The sequence below is a fragment of the Vulpes vulpes genome, chromosome 4 (genome assembly GCF_048418805.1).
Source record: "Vulpes vulpes isolate BD-2025 chromosome 4, VulVul3, whole genome shotgun sequence".
NCBI classification, from domain to species: Eukaryota; Metazoa; Chordata; class Mammalia; order Carnivora; family Canidae; genus Vulpes; species Vulpes vulpes.
In genome coordinates this window covers 75,544,243-75,560,994 of record NC_132783.1, presented here as the reverse complement: position 1 = coordinate 75,560,994, position 16,752 = coordinate 75,544,243, and the positions used below count along the sequence as shown (strand labels likewise).

The 16,752-nt window shown below is 36.9% G+C and overlaps 1 long non-coding RNA gene across 1 annotated transcript in view; it reads right to left on the bottom strand.

Annotated features, from left to right (window-relative positions):
• LOC112931078 (uncharacterized) overlaps nt 1–16,752 on the bottom strand; it is a 460,348-nt gene that overhangs the window by 113,142 nt on the left and 330,454 nt on the right. The window contains exon 3 of the long non-coding RNA XR_003237259.2: nt 14,467–14,608. This is a non-coding gene — a long non-coding RNA (uncharacterized lncRNA). The remainder of the gene's footprint in view (nt 1–14,466; nt 14,609–16,752) is intronic.

Here is a 16,752-nt window from a genome sequence, read left to right as displayed (position 1 = left end):
TAAAAAAAAAAAAAGTTACCCCTGTTCCCCATGGCTACCATTTCGGATATGCCTCGGTGACACCAGAACTTGAGAAAATGCCTATGACAGTTCAAGAGCTTCACAAAGACTGTGATCCTAGCACCTTGTGAAAACAAGTGTCGTCACTATATTCATTCTTACAAACATGTTCTTTTTCAAACATTCATTTTGTAGTGGGGGTACTAAGGATTTCCTCAAAAAAAAATTCTAAACCCCCATACCCTTTCAAGATTCTCTGCTGATGGAGATTTCCCTTAAATTATCCTCAGTTGCTTAGCTTTCATTAGCTACCATGTTCCCTGTGCCTTTCTCTCTTTATCTGGAGGCCTTTGAGTCTGTCACGCAGAAAGAAGCAAATGGAGTTGTCAGTGCTGTTGGTTTTCCTGGTTCCATTATCCTTAGTGATCTTTTCTCTGCTCTACTGATTTATCTTTTCCATTTTAAAAGCTTTCACCTTTTTGTCTAATTTTCAAAATTGACCTTTCTACAGTCGTGGTTTTATGCTCCCATGTTTGGCCATTTGACCTTTTTAGTGGTTGTCTTTTTATGGACTAATAATCAGTTTGAGGAGGCTAATCTGCCTTTATTAATACAGGCAGATCAGCTGTTCTTCCTTTCTCCTTTATAATTACCTTCTATTTGATTATTTCACCCTCCAATATCCTATGTTGTGTTTAAAAAGTGCTTCCCAACTCTGTGAATTCCACACAGTATACTATTTTCCCTTCATCTAACCTATATCTCATGAGGCTTTGTACCATTGAAACATGCTAATGAAGTGAATCTGAAGAAGGATCCGCTTGCTGCCACTCTCTATAAGAGAACATGGAAAACTCTCATTTGGCACATTGCACGGCGTTCTGGTTCCATTGAATCTGGACTCCTACAGGGAACATATACTGTCAGTTCAATTCCATCAGATCTAGCAATGCCTTTACCTTGATGTTTGCTCTGATTTCCTAATCATAAGAAAGGAAACAAGTGCTGAATTAAAATTATCCATTTTAAAATAAGTTTGAGCCTCTGACAAGCTCAAATAGACATCTCTATCTCAGTATCTTCCCAGATTGTCCATTTTAGCTCACTTCAACCTTTGCCTGTATCCCCTCCACCCTCAACTCATTTATGGTGAAAAACTTCATCCTTCATTCTGACCCTCCTGAATATTCCACCATGGTCCCCCTTTCATGTGTGCCCTGCAGATGTAGAGCCACTTGATGTACAACTTTCCTGACACTCCATCCCATCAAAGTCTAGCATATCATTTCCCTCTTCTTGTCCTTCTTGAACCATTAAGTGACTCAAAACTAAATCTCAATTTGATGTTAATACCCTTAATGACTTAAAAGGTGACCTTTCTCAGATGACTCATCTATATTCTAAGAGGATTTTTCTTTTCCTTTTTCTTAAAAGATTTTATTTATTCATGAGAGACACAGACAGAGGCAGAGACACAGGCAGAGGGAGAAGCAGGCTCCACGCAGGAAGCCCGATGTGGGACTCGATCCCAGGACTCCAGGATCACGCCCTGGGCCGAAGGCAGATGCTTAACTGCTGAGCCACCCAGGGATCCCTCTACGAGGATTTCTAATGCCGTAACCTGCAATGTTATAAAATGGTGGGAATTTCAGATTTCATGGCAGATGAACAAAGGGAAATATATATGGATGATGTGGTTGTTCACCCTCCAATCACACTATGTAAAAAGCTTTTGCTTTGAGCCTGAGCATGACTGCCCCTGCTTATTGCAGACTGCAACCATATAACCTTATAGTCTGAAAGGATTATTTCTGGTAGAATCTTGACGAGCTAATCAACCTTCTTACCTTTGGAAGCATAATGATTATGAGTTATTAGCTGGCTTTCTGAATGCAAAAAGACGTCGCTTTCTGAAGGGAAATCCGGTCACTGAGACATTAAACAGAGGATTTTTTAAAAATCAATTAAATAAAAGGTTTAAATTTTCCATATAGTTTGAAGGGCTTAAATTTTTAATTCAAACTAATTTATCGAGCAATGGCACTTAAGAAAATGGAATGATGCAAGGGGACTTTTATCAGATGATAAGTGGATAAGAGAGAAAAATGCTGACAGATCAGCAGAGTTATCTAAAAGCTGAGAGGCGAGCAGAGCCTTGCAGATACCGAAGCCCAGCCAGGGAACAGAGATGAATGGGAGCTGAGATCAGAATACTCATCCTTACCCTTCTACCCATGGTGAAAGGAGACTCACAGCGCGTGAGGTACCTGTCTCTAATCACATGTAAAACTGCAAAACTTGCAGGGTTACTTTGATATGAACAAGGTTAATGTGCTACTCAAGATTAATTGTGACTTCACTAGGAAATTTATTGAGTATCAGGGAATCTGAAAGTGAAAGGAGGACCAAAAGCCTTGTTAGAGATTTATCACAAGAGGGTGATGGATGAAAGCCTTCAGAAACCAATAATAGGATTTTAAAGATTCACATAAGCAGCATTAAGGAGATCTCTGGTGCTTACCTTAAACAAACTAGAGCTGGGATGGATGACTACTATGGTTACAGCTGCCAGGGGGAGGGCAGCTGGTAATTTTGGAGTGGACCTCAAGAACTCTCTGTGCTTTGGTTGGGCTTGCATCCTGAGTCTCTTTAGGTGACATATCTGTTACACAAACAACAAAGAAAACAAAATAACCACCAAAAAGACAGTTATAAGCATCAAATTTATAGTCAAACACATCTGGGCTAGAATCTCATCTGTACCATTCATCGGTTGCACAATCTTGGGCAGTTCACCTAACTTTTGAAATCCTCTACTTCTTCATACGAACAATGGAAAAATAATTATACCAACTTTTATTTTTGTTGCATTAAATGAGATCATGACTTTCAAGTGATTAGCAGAGTCCTTTATAACTAGAAAAAAGAAAATGAGCCAATATTGTCAGAATCGTTGATGTTGTTCTCATCCTTGATGGTAGTAGTAAAAGTAGAAGGTACAGAAACAAAATAAAGGAGCTATGTACTCAATTGTGAAACCTAGTCTACTCATCCACCACAAGTATATTTGGTGAAATAACCGGAAAATATATATTGGGTTTTTTCTTCCATAGATAAGCAGCCAAGTAATTATCCTCCTCTTCTTTATCAATAGACTTATGGGTCATGAAAAGTGTCTGTCGTTACATCATTGCTTCATGTAGAACATGTTACAATTAATTAGATCAAGTTTATCTCATTTTTGGAATTCACAGCAGTTTTAAATGAGCTTGAGGAGGCAACCCAGACTCGATCAGCTGTATTACAGTGTGTTTCTTCAGGGTCAATTTTCTGAAGACATTTCCACAGATGGTTAAAACATATGTGGATTCTTGTTACCTTCAGCCTCAGCAGGGAATATACTTCAATTTTGTCCATAAATTTTAGATTAAATATGGTTTTTAAGGCCTGAAGTTCTCCATACCTTTACTGAACAATCCATTTCTTTCTGCTTTATACATTTTGCAGAAGAATGAACTAAAATTTTAAAGGAAGCTTTTGGTCCAGATGACAAGTAGGAGACTGTGATCACCTTTGATTGTGTTGAATCTATGCAGGGAAAGCTGCTGATTTTAGATACAAGGGCTCAGACTCAATAGTCTTCCAGCCAGATGACTTCCTTCCTCAGTTTTTCTTAGTCTTCTTTACCAGTCCCTCCTCTTTCCCTTGATTTTGTTCTCCTCTCACTCTACACTCTGCTGGTGATTTTACCATCTTGCAGGTGAATATATGCAGCCCACTCTCTCTGCCTACCTCCAGACACATCTATGTCCAACAACCAATTGGAGATTCCTTGACTTCATGTCTCAATGGCAACACACTCATGTATTCACTCAATGATTATTAAGAGTTTACCATATGCCAGTCATGTTCTAAGCCAAGGAGATACACTAAAGGTTACAATCTACTGAAGGAAAGTGTTAAGAATCAAATATTAACACACTAAAATAATCTATAATAGATGATATAAAGGGAAAACAAAAATAACTATAAAACATTTTAAAAGGAGATAAGCCTAAATCAGGAAAAACTATCAATCTTCCTCTAATGCTCCAAATCTCAATAAACGGTATCACCACACCCCCAGATGCTCAAGCCAAAAACCTAGAAGAGATTCTTCATTCCTCTCTCTCCCACTTTCCTCATCCAGTTTGTGAGTGAAGTCTCTCAAGCACAGGTCTTGAATGTTTCAGATCAGTTCATTTCTCTCCACCTCAAGTTCAAGTCCAAATTACCTTTCCTAACTGGTTGTCCCGCATCCATTCTTGGCCACCTCCAATCTAGGTTCTACAACACCAACCAGAGTGATACTTGTAAATATGCATGATTTTTAGCTTGTGAAGATAGTTAAGCAGGAGATTCTAGGCTCATCTCCCCCCACAAACACACCAAATGTGCAGCTACACATGCTCCAACTACCTCTGAAAAAAAAAAGAGAGAGAGAGAGAGAGAATTGTCTAAGCAGCTAACATTGGCAGGGAGCAGAGGAGAATGAGAGTAAGCCCACGTGGAAGCAGGTAGGAGACTGGGATACAATCTCATCATCCCCAGCGCTGTGAACCACAAGTGGGAGGGAACTCAAAACCAGAGCTTCTCCCCAAAGAATGAAGGGTTTGAACCCCATACCAGGCACCCCCAGCTTTTAAGACCTGCATCTGTGGGCCCTGAGAACATGTACCTTTGAAAATCAACAGGGTGGCATCCACACACCTTCAATTCCACAAACGAATAGAGAAACGGCTCTTAAGGGCCTCAGACTCACCTACCCAGGGCCCAGCATAGAGGCACCTGCCAGAGGCGCTCAGACTTCCTATTGCCAATCTCAAGGCACGGGCCTGAAGTGCAGGCAGCTAATTTAGCACATAGCTAGAGGCCTGCTCCATGGCAAATACCATCTTTGTGCTCTCCCTGCCTTCACTTTAGGCAGTGGGCACCGCCTTTTGCTTTTTCCTTTTTCCCTGTGGGCACCATCTACAACACTCTCCCTGGCTTCATTCCAGCTGGCAGTCTCATCTTAGCTACTCTAGCCCACGGGTACCATGTCTCTCTGTTCTTTAATGCTAGCATTTTGTTTTGTTCTATTTTCCCAAGCCGGTGCCCTACCTGAGATGTACTGGGCATAGAGCCCATATATGTATATTTCCTTAAAGTTCCACTGGCAATTTTAATGATCACCCATCATCAAGAACTTATGATTAGATGATCTCTAAGGTCCCTTCCAAATGTATAATTTCTTTGAAATCCTCATTTAAAACCAATCTATTTTTTATAACATCATATACATTCCCTAGAGCAGTCAATAGAGATGAACTCTCTAAAGAAGTTTCAAAAACAGTTGTAAAAACAAATGCCTTCAAAACAAGTAAGAGAAAAGCTATCAGTATTTTAAATGAATAGAACTTTTTCCTCTCAAACAATAAGAAATCTGAAGGTGGACAGCTATTGGTATTAACTCAGAAGCTCAGTAAGGATGAGATGTTCTTCTGGTAACAAGACAGTTTTGCAGTTCCAATCACCTTGGCTTCATCTGAGGCAGGAAAAAGAGAGAAGTCAAGAAAGGATGGCAGCTATAATCATCTCCTTTAATCAGGAAAGCAAAAGCCTTAACAAGTACTTTCTGAGTGGACCTCTGATCCGGTCTTACTGATAGAACAGGTTCTTAAGACCAAATCATTTTGTAAGAGAGAGAATTGGCTTGGATCAGCCATTATCTATCACCAGGAGCAAACACACAGCAGTCACATTAGCTAAAATAATAATAATAATAATAATAATAATAATAATAATAATAATATTCTAGTTAAGAAAGAAGAGTTGTATATTGAGTGGAAAAATGTTGCAAACAATTAAGTCAACTCTGATGAAAAAATCAAAATATAGTTCAATGATATTTTGTAATAGAAAATAATAATCTACCAAAAATATATGAAAAATATCCATGTCTTTATGTAATTGCTGAAGAATAACTTCTTGTGAGAAATGTGACATTTTGATAAATGTAATCAGGAATATAATAAGTATGCATCTTATCTGTCAAAGTAATTATTTTGAAAGACAACATTAATTGGATGCATAAGTTGTGTTACATCATTTATACCACATATTCAATCTATGATCATTATTGTTTTAATGTTAAACCACTGTTAAACCAAGATTTTCATCCAATAGGAAATAAATCAGGAACAGATATTGTTTTATTTAAAATCACCAAAAGAATCTTTAAAATAGGGATTTTAAAATCCATCAAACTCCATTGTTTAATTCTGCAGCAGGTATCAAAAGCCTTAAAACTGGGTACACATTATTGGCTTTAGCCATCTAACTTTTTCTAGTTGGAAAAGAATACAAAAAGTATCTATACATTTGTTATTTTTAATAACATAAATTGCTTTAGCTAAACTGTCCAAAACTATGGATTGTTATATGAAACATACATCACATTATCACGATTGAATACCATTTCTTTGTTAAAATTAGTTAAGAACTAGAGAGACTATATAATGACCTAGAGATGATAAGAATATATTAAATGAGTAAAGAAAGTACCTAATTATGGTGTGGTATGTTCTAAGTTGTTTAAATACTAATAGATGTATTGAGTACACACTATATAAGCCAGGCTTAGGGCTTTGCATGTGTTTACTTCATCATGTTCTCACAGCTGTAGGAAAAAGGTCCTATTACCCTCGCATCTTACAGATAAAGAAACAGGTTTAGAACAGTTATGGAACTTACCGAAAAATACATAGCTTACAAATAGCAGAACTAGGATTTGAACCCAAGAAGTCTGATTTCAGAAGACAGACTCATATATCTAGAGAAAAAAAAACTCTTGAAAAAAAATGCACCAAAAAGATAAAAAAAAGTTACATCTTGGTAGTGAGATTGCAGTATGCTTTTTATATTTTCCAAAAGTTTTAGAATATTTATTGACTATAATAAAAAAATACGATGATTATTTAATAGGCTTTCAAATCCAGTAATCATTCAGTAAGCTTTTTAACCTGGTTTGATAGGTTATCAAATAAGCCAGTGCTGTACTCAGAAACTACTGATAATATGAATTCTACAAAGTGTTACTCTTCCTCATTGAGAGATAAGACCTTTCTAAAATCACAACTCATGAAAACTAACAGTTTCATGCACAATATCTCCTATAAAGTCCACCTTAAGATCAATAATCGTATTACACAGACCATAAAATCAGTTCATTGGAAGGAAATAAAATTTTTAAAGATTTGTCTGTAAAAATCCAAAAAATATGTTTAGAAACTAATATATCCAATTTCATGAACCACTGTACATCCAGTAGAAGAACCATGGAAATGTATAAATAGTGGCTCATAAAAAGATTTCTAAGATATCTTTATCAAGTAAAAAAAAAAACAAAAATAAAAACAACACATAGAGAAAATTCCCAGATATTTTTATAAGTCCTAAATATATAAATATGTATATATAAATAAATAGAAAATGGTCGGAAGATACATTTTTGAAAGCTTCTAACCTTAAGTCATAGCACATCCCTTCCAGAGAAGGGAGGGACACTGGTGTAGAAGGATAAACACAAGGGGAGAGCTTTCAGTTTTTTTTTTTTTAATTTTTATTTATTCATGATAGTCACACAGAGGGGAGGGGGCAGAGACACAGGCAGAGGGAGAAGCAGGCTCCATGCACCGGGAGCCCGACGTGGGATTCAATCCCTGGTCTCCAGGATCGCGCCCTGGGCCAAAGGCAGGCGCCAAACCGCTGCGCCACCCAGGGACCCCGAGAGCTTTCAGTTCTAATAGTGCATAGGACTGTTTTATTCCATGTTTTTAAAATAATATATTAAACACATTTACATTATGCAATTTTGAAGATATATAATAAATGAATACAGATTCTTAAAATTGCCATCACTCTAAGTCATCATACTTGCTATAACTTATTTGTATTGTTGTTTTATATATCTCAATAATAACTCCCTGATGTCCGATGGTATGTATTTGTCCAGGGGAATTTTAGAAAAAAACAAAGGGAAAATTTATATACCTCCATAACTTTAATGGGAGCAAGACTGAATATACTTATCTTTGTTTTTGAAAATAAAGGACAATTATTGTCCCATATGCAAATATTGTTGACTATTAGCTTCTATCACAAAATGAACATATGAATTTAAAAAATAAAATAAGCAAAGGAAAGAGACATAATTTATAATAGAAAATTTGTGTTATACTCTGTGCAGCAAGACAATTCAGATATTCTCATAGCAAAGTTACATGCATACTTACTAAGCCCATTTGCCCTAGCACCAAGTTATTATTCTATCTTTTCTTCTTTCAAAAGTATTTCCTCCTAAATGAAAATTAGAGAGAGAAAAAAATCAGGTATCTGATCGCTTTTTTCTCTTTTTGAAAAGTTCAAACTACTATTTATTCATATTTTACAAATGCATGAAATCTTATAGTTAGTATTAATGACTAATCAGGAGAAAAAAGGTATTACAATGTATTTAATGTGACTGAAATTTTTTATGGTAAATTGAATATAATTATTTTATCCTCTTGCTTATTTTCTAAATTGCACAAATAATTATAAAATTTTCCATAAAATCTTAGTGAAATGAGAAGCTATAAAGACCATTTAACAGATAAGAAATCTGAGGTCTAGAAAGCAATGAAATAGAGCTAATTATTGTCAAAGCTCCAACTGTAACAGAGATGCTCAATTTAAAAGGTTGTGTGTTAACAGATGGAGAATCATTTGAAATAAACTTTCAGGAAAAAATTCTAACCTGTTTAAAGATAATAGATGACTTGGATATAACAACATACTGATATTATTTGTGGCAGAAACAAAACATTTGGCTAAGATCATCTATTTAGTATTAAGTCTTAAAAAGCATGATAGTCAATACATATTTAGTTTTGTTCAATAACTATATATTGTAAGTTCTACTGTAAATATATTTTAAGGAAATCAATAGTTCAAAAGGTGTTAGTTTATAATGATACCTGACTAAAGTAGTTTCTTCTCTAATAAAATCTTGCAATAAATTAAACATCAACTTCATTGAGAAGACTGTAATGTTGCTGGTTAAACTGATTTTCTGAATGTCCTTTTTTTTTTTTGTATGTGAGTGTGATGGCTATTTGAAGCTTGAGAGAACTTCTTAAAACATTGGTTAATTTCAGTTGCAATAGTCACCATTACATTTCTAGTTCATGGTTTAATGCAAATCTTCCCTACAATATATAAAATAGGAATGCTTATTTCTATGGAGATATGATATATGATGGAACAATTCTAAGTTGATGGCGATCTTGAAATAAAGCATCTGAAAGTCCGATGATAAACAGTGCATGGTTTAGTATTTCTGCTCAATAAATATTTGATCAAACTCTAAATTTAACAACTACATTAAGTTCTAGATGGAAAACAAATTAATTAACTTGATAGAGATATCACCAAAGGCATTTCAGAGAACATGAGATTATTTTTAACTTTTTGAGGATGCTCCATACTGTTTTCTACATTAACTGCACCAGTTTGACTTCCCACCAACAGAGCAACAGGATTCCTTTTTCCACATCTTCTCCAACACCTGTTTTTTCTTGTGTTGTTGATTTTAGCCATTCTGACAGGTGTGAGGTGATATCTCATTGTAATTTTGATTTTCATTTCCCTGATAATAAGTGATGATGAACATGTTTTCATGTGTCTGTTGGCCATCTGTATGTCTTCTTTAGAGAAAGGTCTATTCATGTCTTCTGCCCATTTTTAATTAGATTATCCTTTTTCTGAGGTGTTGAGCACTGGGGATACAGGAGCAGACATTGCAGACCAAAACCCCTACCTTCATGGAGTTTATACTGCAATGAGGGAGACAGATATAATTAATTTGAAAAGTTGATTATGGAGTATGTTAGATAGTGATGAGTACCAGAAAGGAAATATAGCATGTGTATCTCCAGCTACCTCATTGAACCATGGAGAGTGCAGCACTTCTTAATCATGAGGTTTGTTTCTTTGTTTACTTAATAGTGTAATGATTTTGTTTTAAATCTTTCCATTTGGGGCTGATCTGAGTTGTCATTTCTTGACCTTTTCTGCCCATTTATATTCCTACAATGGCTTAATTGGAGTCGTACATTATCCAGATCCATCAGAGCTTGATAGGAGAGTAAGAGAGTGCTTTCAAATCTTTCTTTCATGGTGCCTGGGTGGTTCAGCCAGTTAAGCATCTGACTCTTATTTCAGCTCAGGTCCTGATCCCATGCTGAGTGAGGAACCTGCTTTGGATTCTCTTTCTCTCCCTCTCCCTCTGTGCCTAGCCCCTGCCATTCTCTCTAGGGGAAAAAAAAATATTTCATATAAATTCACTACCATCATCTCCTCAACTCTCACAATTATACTAGTACACTTCCTTGCCCTTTCAAATAGCTCAATAAATGCTCAAAAATATAAAGATACAGTCTGCCTTGGATATCCCTCTGAATTTGCCAAGAAAATTCAGGCTGAGAAAGTCAAATTATACAATGGCCTGACCCCATCAATTAAACATTATGTTTTACCCATTAACTGGGCCACCCACTGTGGCACAGACCACATGCAGTCGTCCATAATTATTTAGTTGCAATAAACAGAAACTTCCCACTACTATAGAGGATGGATGTGGGATCCTATAAAAACAACCCTCAGGGCAAAAGAAACACTGTAGAGTTTGTGGTTAAAAGCAAGTAATCAATAAACCTAAAGTGCCAATAGATGCAATCCATTATTGACTAATGTGTGACTTTACTGAGAAAGTGAGACTATGATCTAAACATTAACTCATTTCATGTGTGACAAATACATTTTTTTTCTCTGACTTCTAGGAGTCAGAAAGAATCCCAGACACTGAATCAGGGAGACACAGTGTCTTTTCTTCCAGGAGTTCACAGAAGGGTACAGGCACCTAAATAAAGAACCATGATGTCCTAGCATAAGTACAATGATAGGGGATGAATAGAGACCTATAAAACCTCAGAGAAGGAATCCAAACTAATTCAAAAGGAGGCTGAGGAGGGAGAGACAGAGCACTCAGAAAAGATTTCCTGGAATTTATTTGTACTGAGCTGGGGCATCCAAATGAGAGAAGGAAGAAATCCAAGAACTTAGAAATGAAACCATGCAGTGTGTACTCAGAACTACACTGTTGGGCAGGAGTAAATTTGATATCGAGAGTAGTGAAAAAAATAAGCCTGAGGGACTAGATTTTAAAAGCTTAGACTTCATTCCATGGGCTACAAATTAGAGATCTATGTGTGTGTGTGTGTGTGTTATTTCTACCTTTTTCCTTAAATCCTTTGAACTTTTATTTTTTTATTATTTTTTATTTTTTATTGGAGTTTGATTTGCCAACATATAGTATAATACCCAACGCTCATCCTGTCAAGTGCCCCCTTCAGCGCCCATCACCCAGTCATCCTATTCCCCCCCACCCACCTCCCTTCTACCACCCCTTGTTCATTTCCCAGAATTAGGAGTTTTATCACCTTCTCTGATTTTTCCCCCTCATTTTCTCTCCTTTCCCCTATAATCCCTATGACCCAGCAATTGCACTACTGGGGATTTACCCCAAAGATACAGATGCAGTGAAAAGCCAAGACACCTGCCCTCAATGTTTATAGCAGCAATGACCACAATGGCCAAACTGTGGAAGGAGCCTCAGTGGACATCTATGTGTTTTTAGGACAAGAGTAACTTGCTCAGATTTGCAGAGAGTAGAAACTGTGGATTTGGAGACTATTGATTTCATTCTGGAAGAACATATTTAAAGGCCCAAACCAAGTACTAGTAGTTGGGATGGTCAACCAGGGACATCAGCAGGACTTGGCAATCAATTGATAATGGAAGTAAGACAAAGGGTGTGTTTTCAGAGACAGCTATGGGACATCCAGGCAGGACAGAGCTGCAGGCAGCTGTAAACATGGCTGAGTTTTATGTCACCCGTTTATAAACATCTACCCTTCTCAAGGCCATGCAATCTTCATTTTAATCAAATTTCATCAGGTTAACTAAATTTCAATTATTTGGATACAAATGTTCATACTAAAATGCAGGAGACACATTGGAATATCCTCTGATTTCCCTTAGTGGTGGTTCTCCAAAGACTTCTAATGCAAATGGACTTTTCCCTTGCTCACTGTATAGAGCAGAAGGGATGATGGTACATCTGGCCAACTGGGTTTATAATCAGATAAACAATATTAATAACAATGCACAATTAAAAAGAAGAAAGAGGCAATATATTTGTATGTTACCTTACTTTATTCTCCTGATAGCCCATTAGGTAGATATTATTTCCAATTTACAGATGAGGAAAATGAATTTCATAAAGGTTGAAAAAAAAACAGTCCTAGATGACACAGAAAGTCAATGATAGAGTCAGGATTTTTAAAAAAGGAAAAGAAAAGAACTATTATTGATGAAAGGCCCAATTTACATCAAACTCTCACACTTTGTATCTGTTCATTCATTTAATTCCCTGGGGTAGGTAGACATCACAGTTTTGATGCTTTTATCATGTGTTATAATAAAGATTGGCATATTCTTGGAGGAGATGTTTAGAAATCTGTAAATATTTCATTCAATTTTTATTTTTATGTTTTTAAATGAATCTTTAAAACTATTATAAACAACATATACGCACAAATCTCAAATTATAGCACATTAAAGAAAACCAATATATTAATGGCTGTTGCCAGGTTAACTTGTTTAGTGGCAAACCTCCAACTATAATGTCTCTTCTCATATCTACTAGAAAAGTATACTATAATTAAAAGGTGTTATTTTTTAAAAAAGAAAAGAAACTGTCATATTAAGCTACTTATTTGTGTGAGTGGCAATTTTCTTCATATTGTGTAGCTAGCATAAAATAAAAATTTGGATGGCAAATTAAATTTTCATGTTCATCAAAAAAGCTTTAATTAAGACATTTAAATACATTTTACTAAATGCATTTTAGGAACTGTATGTTATTAAAACATGATTTTTATCTGATAGACAAATGGGTATTTCAGACAAAATTACATTTGGTAAGAAGAAATTCTGTTTAGGGATGCCAGGGTGGCTCAGCAGTTGAGTGTCTACCTTTGGCTCAGGGTATGATCGGGTCCAAGGATCCAGTCCCGCATCAGGCTCCCTGCAGGAGTCTCTGCCTATGTCTCTGCCTATGTCTCTGCTTCTCTTTCTATCTCTCATGAATAAATAAATAATAAATCTTTGTTTAAAAAAGAAGAAGAAATTCTCCTTAAAAGAAACCGCAACAAATTTTAAAGGCATTATAATATGCAATATTATTCTTTTGAAAAATTTTCTGTTTGGTTAATCAACATGGCCTCAATTCCATACCAAGACTTATGACCCACTCCTTTACAGTTAGGAATGCTCCCAACGGCAGAGTATCTATGCTGAAAGCTAAAGAGAATTTCTAATGCCTGAGGATGACTTCATTTACTGTTTTTTCTTTTAATAAATTTTGTTTTTAGTGTTTCTCCTCTCAACATAAATTATACAAAATTGAAGATTTTAATTCTAGTTGATTGTATTTTTATGATTCATATTTCCCTATAGGCACAAGTTTAATAACTTTCCTATTTTCCTTAATACATAACACTTGGAAAGATTTAAGAGTCCAATAGTTGCTGATAGTGTTTGTGTGGAATATTACCAAAGGAGAATACTGCTATCTTAAAGCAGAGTTTTCCCCCCTGACTTTTGAAGTTTTTCATGGCTGGACATTTTTTTGAAAACAAACTAGACAATTGCTATATAGCATTTCAGGCACTTTGCTCTTAAGTGTCTCCAAAACAGATTTGGATATTCTAGAATATCAAAACAACAACAACAACAACAAAAAAAAACACAGCCACCTACTTTTGTGGGTGAGAATATTCAGTTAAGCCAGCTAAAATACTAAGAAATCTGCACAGCTGTAGCAGACAGTCACAGTGGCCTGGCTGGCATGTAATTTGAAGCTATCATGATTTTAGGATTGTCTTCAGAACATTTGATGTCAGTGGTTGAAATATTTTATGCAATATCTTTTATGACTCCAGCCAAACCCTAGACTTTTCAAAGGCAGAGATCGTCCTTTGCAAACCTCAGAATGACAAAAACAGTGTTCTGCATGTGGCAAGCAGGCATTGAACAAGGATTTATTTATATGATTTATTTAAAACTGTTCACCTACCAGGGAAACCTTCTGAAGCTAGAAGCCCTGGGTATCTCCTAAAGTTAGCTGATCTTTGGCAGCCAGGCATTGATGCAAGCTACTCAGAGTTTTAACAAATGTGAGCCTGCTTGTCTTTTTCAAAAGCCTACTGTGGTCTTGCCAGGTAATACTCAAGCCACTTCAAAATCACAAGCCAACAGACAGGCAGTCTTTCAGGGACTCACATTCTATTTCCTCATTCAGTCCTCTTTAGGTTGTCTCGGTAAAGTGTCTGTCACTTCTTCTTAAAGAACAGTGAGATGAAGGAACATGTGGAATTGATGTCAGGTTGCAGCTGTCCTCTCTTCAACTTCTAGCCCTGCTCACCTGGGTCGAGAGAGAAAAGCATTGAATTAGTCTGGGGTGAACTAAACTGTGTGGACAGAAAATACAGAAAAGCTTGGGGAAGCCTGGAATTTTCAGGGAAAAGAAGAAAGAACCATTCTGATGGCACCGACAACATAGTCCTCCATTCTTCAGACAGTAGACTATTGCTAACACCGCTCTGGGAAGCTTCAGCTCTGGAACCATGTACCCCTTTCTTCAGGAACCCCTTTCTTCAGGAACCATGTACCCCTTTCTTCAGGAAGAATGCGTAGTGTGGGAAAATGGGGATGCCTCCTGTCTCTCTTGAGATCCTGAGAAAAGGGACTCTCAGATGCCAAGAGGTACATGCAGGAGGCTTCTTGGGATGTGTTCTCAGGGACAACTGTCGGAGAGCAGAGGAAGCAGAATTGAACAGAGAAGACAAAGTGAGATATGGTTGTAACTGCAGCCTTGCCAGTCATTCAAAAAGCTCTCAAGCTTGGAAATCCTCCAGAGGTGTTCTTATTAAGGCAAGAGCCTGAGCCTTTGTACTGCCCAACAGTGATCAATCACTGGATGTGGGCTGCTCCTGAGGAGGGGGCACAACCTGGGCAAGGCAGCCTCCTTCATCAGAGGGCAATTCTCAGAAAGGGATGCAGCCCTGAACCATCAGCAGCCAACACTGCCAATCACTTAGAAATAAATGCCTAGTTCCTAACGGAGGGATCCGGGTGACATGACCTGGTATCACTACCCTACTCAGCCAGGGTAATTAGCACAATCAGTAGAAATGATCAGGACTGATTCTGACTCTAGGACTAGCTGTCATTATATTTCACCCTTTGCTGAACAAAGTCCTAGCTCTATGCCCATTACTCCTATGTAGATTATCTTGTTTTATCTTCTCAACACTGTAAGGCCTGATTCGTCTCAATGTGCACACAAAGAAGCTGTGGCTTAGAAACATTAAATAGCTTGCCCAATTTGGCACTACTTAGTGAGGACATAGAGATTAAAAGCATTTTCTGAATCCAAAGTATTCTGAACCCTCCATAGCATTCAAAACCATATTTTGTTGGGGTGGTTGTATTTTTATTCCTGACCATCTCACAGATATCTCTATTTACATACAGAAGAACATGTGCACAATCCAGGGAGTTTAGGTTCCTGAAAAGTTACTGAACCATACCAAACCTGGCGCCCAAGGACACTTTCCAGGCCAATGAAGGAGGAAGAGGACTCTATACTAAGCCAAGGGCGTTGAATTGATATCATCCATCTGAGGCTCCACAATCTGAACCAAGTGGATCTGGAAATGATGGACTAAAGCTGGCCATAGGATTTCCTCCAAAAATAGCATTACAAGATTCTTTCCTCAAACTTTCTTCCTCATGTTCTTTCCCCCACACCATTACCCAGCAGATCTAGTGAAGGTCAGGAACTTGATTTGAATGGGGTTCTAAGTATGTCACAAAACCAGCTATCATTTGCTCTTTTCATTTATCCTATTGTCTTTGCAATTATTTCCTTTTTTGTCTCCTGACTTCTTCCCAGAATAACTACTATGTCTAGTTCCAAAGCATGTCAGAGTAGATATTTCTCATCTCAGCTACACAAAGGTACTGTGTAATTATGGGATGTACTGGAAGAACTTTGGAGGAAAAGCAAGACATTCACTTAATAAGAAAAAAATTAAACAGAAATAATCAAAAGGGACTATTTTCAAAATGTTTTCAAGCCTGTGTACAGGATTATTTTCCTTTTAACAATTATGATGATGTTTCAGTATGAATTTCCAGAATACATGTATATTAAAAGCCTCAGTCTCTAATGATGAACGGTTTGTACCTGGACACTCTCTCTAAAGCAGAGCAGAAGCATGTGGCCTCTTCCTTCTTTCTTTTTTTTTTAAAGTAATCTCTATGCCCAATTTGGGGCTCAAACTCATGACCTCAAGATCAAGAGTTGCATGCTCCATCAACTGAGCCAGCCAGGCACCCCTGGCTTCCATCCTTCTAATTTCTGCCCATCCCACCAAGATAGGTATACACTGTAAGCAAGTAGAATTACTAAACTAGACAAAATTCGCCTAGTCTCAGGAAACAAATATAGAGAAAAGTTGAGAGATTACATTTTTCTTTCCTTATCTGACTTAAATTTATTCC